The sequence below is a fragment of the Colobus angolensis genome, unplaced genomic scaffold (assembly GCF_000951035.1).
Source record: "Colobus angolensis palliatus isolate OR3802 unplaced genomic scaffold, Cang.pa_1.0 Scaffold217, whole genome shotgun sequence".
In the NCBI taxonomy this organism is placed as follows: domain Eukaryota; kingdom Metazoa; phylum Chordata; class Mammalia; order Primates; family Cercopithecidae; genus Colobus; species Colobus angolensis.
This window is the reverse complement of record NW_012115344.1, coordinates 184,241-188,418: the sequence shown is the minus strand read 5'-3', so window position 1 is coordinate 188,418 and position 4,178 is coordinate 184,241.

Below are 4,178 nucleotides of genomic sequence, written 5' to 3'. Positions count from 1 at the left end.
GAAAGAAAGAAAGAAAGAAAGAAAGAAAGAAAGAAAGAAAGAAGGAAAGAGAAAGAAAGAAAGAGAAAGAAAGAAAGAAAAAGAAAGAAAGAAAAGAAAGAGAGAGAGAAAGAAAAAAGAAAGGAAAGGAAGGAAGGAGAAGAGAAGGGAAGGGAAGGGAGAGAAAGAGAAAGAAAGAAAAAGAGAGAAAGAGAAAAAAGAAAGAAGAAAAAGAATGAAGAAAGAAAGAAAAAAGAAAGAAAGAGGAAGGAAGGAAGGGAGGGAGGGAGGGAGGGAAAGAGAAAGAAAGAAAGAGAAAAAAGAGAAAGAAAGAAGGAAGCAAGGAAGGAAGGAAGGAAGGGAGGGAGGGAAGGAAATGGAATGGAGAAAAAAAGTAGAAAAACAAAGAAGGAAGGTTGGTTGAAAACTTCTAAATCTGGAGAGGGAAATCGTCATCCAGACTAATGAAGTTCAAAAGATCCCAAACAGTATAAACCTAAGCAAATCCACACCAAGACACAATATAATCAAATTTTCAAACATGAAAGTGAATACAGCAGCAAAAGAAAAGTGACTCATGATGTACAATGCAGCCTCCATAAGCCCATCAGCAGATTTTCCAGAAGAAACTTGCAGACTAGGAAGGAGTGCAATGATATATTCCAAGTGCTAGGGGAGTTTGTTATTTTTCCCCAAGATATCAGATTGGAGGCATTGTTAGCTTGCCGCTGCCACTTGGAAAGACAAAATAGTGTGTAGAGATTCACACATGAACTTTCTTCCAAGAAGCAAACACAAGAACATAATAAGAAAATTGAAAGTCACAGACTATTGAAAGAACCATTGGGCTGTAGCTTACACTGTGAGCCAACTAGAAAACTGTAAGTCCCCAGAATGTGAGAAGGGGATAGACTACCTCTGGAACATACACTCCCACTGGGAAACCCGGCAATCCAGGCCATGGAGAAAGGTCTTAACTCTACCCAGTGCTGGAGCTGACTTAGTGAGTGGTGGGGAGTGTATGAGAAGAATTGGCATTAGGACAGGTTTTATATTCATTTTCAGTCTCCAGCAGGGATGGAGGGAAGCCATTCCTGATCCTACCTCACAGGGGACCTTGCAGAAATCTACCAGCTAACTCAAGTGGCGGTCACAGGTAGAAAGAAGCTCCCAACTGAGATTCATGATATGATCTTCAGTGGAGACAAACCCCCTTGGCCAGAACTGAGGTTTGAGTGGGAAGTGTGCTGCAGCTACAAGCACAGGAGCTGGGCGCCCCTGCTTCACAGGCAAACAAGGAGAGGCATGGCCTAAAAACCATGGTTGCTGTCTCCTTGGGGGAAGAAATATGACCTGGGGCAGTTTTGAGTTCTGAGCACAGTCTATGTGGAACCTAGCTAGCTGCTGCTAGTGGAATGCTGCAAGTGTGAGACTGGCCTTGCCTAGTGAGTGGGAGCTGAGTGGAGCTTACGGCCACCTTCTACTCTCCAGTCTCCATGTGGATTCTTCTGTACAGTAGAGGCAACTGTGCTCTTCCCTGGAACATTACTCTGGTGGCTAGAGAACTGCTCTACGGTCACCAATGGGACCACTGCTTTTGCTCACATGTGGAGAGCAGAGCGCAGACTTGCCTGACCCAACTCCCATCTGCCTTTGCCCTTCCAACTACCCTGGCAGCTTAACACAAAGGACAAAAACCTTTGTGGGTTCTGTGTGGCCCCATCCATTTCCTAAGTCACCAGAGTACATCTTCTGGATAACATAAGGCAAACAGAAATCCCTCTGCTACCACTGCAGCTGGTGCTCCTTTACAAGCGCCACCTCCTGTCTGGAGGCCAAGTGCCACAGTTCATTACAGTCTCTACAGGCACAATGATGGTGTGCAGGATGGAGAAAATTTGTGTGTGACCTCAGCTATCACCATTGCCTGTATCATCCTCGCTAACCAAGAGGTCCTGAGTCTGTCCACGTGACCAGTTCCTTACTAATACAACTGACATTTGAGAAAGCCAACAATACAGTAAGGCAACTTGTATTCAAGGAATCTCACAAACTCTATGTCACTCCGCTGCCACCCTTTTCAGAGCTGGTGCTGATACCCACTGCTGGGCACCCTGAATACAGATCACATCACTGGACCCCTTACAGACATTCCCCAACACCGCTCTGGAGTGTGGCAGCCCCACTGGACAGCTAGACCCAGAAGAGCAGCAACATTCATAGTAGTCTGGCTCTAAGGGACTCCCACTCCTAGGGGAAGAGGAAGTGCACCACATCAAGGGAGCACCTCTTAGGACAAAAAAAAAAAAAAGAAAAATCTAGGCCTTGAGGTATGGTAGGCCTTGAGTTCTAGAATTTTCTACTTGTGGGAAGTTTCTTTCAGCAGAGGCAGAAGTGCAGTGCTGGGCTCGGTGGAGAAAATCTGCAGCTCCAGCAATGAGGCAGTCCTGGTGCTCCTGAAAGGTCTTGGAGAATGGGACTTCTTTTCCCCCTCATCCAGTACTGCAGATACAGCTGGGGCTCCTCCCACAGGAGCTTGGCATGGATGTGTCTGTAGACAGCCTTTCTGGAACACTTCAGGGTGTCTGCAGCCTCACAAGAAGAGTGCCTTCCAGATGCAGGCTTGCATCAGGGCTAGAGTCACACTCCCTCTCTACATGGAACATCAGCATTCTTGCAAATGAAAAGAGGTGCCTGCCTGCTCTGAATAGCCATGACACTGCATCAGGAGTGTGACTGCCAGGTGGATTGCCTTCCTGCTGAACTGAAAGGGGAGCTGAGGTGGCTCTGTCCCTTCCCCTGAAAAGACCTTAGTGCATTTCACAAAGAGCTCCCCCAGCTGTCTCTATCAAGGCTGGGACCTCTGCCCACGATTGGGTATTGGGTTTTCCAACCTGCGTTAACCACAGCTGGTTTTAACCCATGGATACCTCCCCTCCTGGCCTGAAGCCTGAACTTTTCAACCCAGTGAATAAAATGCTGGGGGAACATAAATAAACAAAGTACCTACCACTGGACAATGAGATAAGCTTCAAGAGACCTCTGCCATTCCAACCACACAGGACACAGTGAACCTGCACACAAACTAAGCACATTACTACTACAACCAGCATCTGAAAAGCCACCATACAAAGACTCTGTATAACCAAGGAACTCGTTTAGAGTCTCCACCCCGGAAAGCACCCAGAGCTGAACTAGATTACCATAAACTAAAAACATTAAAGTAACATCCTAAAGGGGGAAATTTTTTTTTAAATCACAGTCAAATACAAAAGAACCTGGGTCCTCACATTTAACCCTCTATCTTGAGCACACTATGGAAAATTAGCTCATTGGATTAGCTAGTTAAGATCTTGGAAAGGACAAAGACTTGTTGAGACGTGGGACCAATTGGTTTTGAATAGTCATGTGACACAGTGGGAAAAGGCTGGGGAAAATGGCATTAAACCTGGATAACTAGGTGAAAGAAGAGAGGGGATGGCCTGAGGAGGGCACTGCACCCTAGGAGTGGACAGGACAGGCTGACACAGGCTGGTGTGTGTAGTGCGTGTGTTCTTTCTCACACCAGATAGTGAGCCTCTGAATATCAGGCCCTGTGTCTTACACACCTTCGTATTCCTCGCTGTGATCTACACACAGCAGTACCGCACATACTGCATGTAAGTTAGTTGAGGTCCTGAAAAGGGAATGTCCGAAAAAAGACTCTGATAAAAGGGGAAAGATGGGAGAATTCTGAGATAGACAGAGCAGTGGGAGAGGGGTCAATTTTGAAACAAGAAGAAAGGGAAAGGCTTTAATAAAAGAATGGAAGAGAAAGAAAAAGAACTGACAATGACAGAAATAGAGATAGAGCAGAGACTGAGATCTGGAAGAGTCAGTTAGTAGTGGACAAAGAGAGAGAAAGCAAGGAGAGTGTAGATGTGGTTGCTGGATCAGTGTGCCCCTTAGACTATTGCCTCAGAGGGGATAGAAATGGAACCCACAGCAAATAGTTGTCACTCATGGTGCTTAATCTGTATGAAACCTTTTACCTCCATCATAACATCTACTTTTTAAAATATCTTATGAAGCAGCTATTATCTACATTGTAGAGATTAGAAAACTGGCACTCAAAGAGGTGAAGTAATTTGCCCTTACAGCAAATGCATGAAACTGAACTTTACCAGATTCCAAATCCAGTGCTCTTACCGGTGACAAGT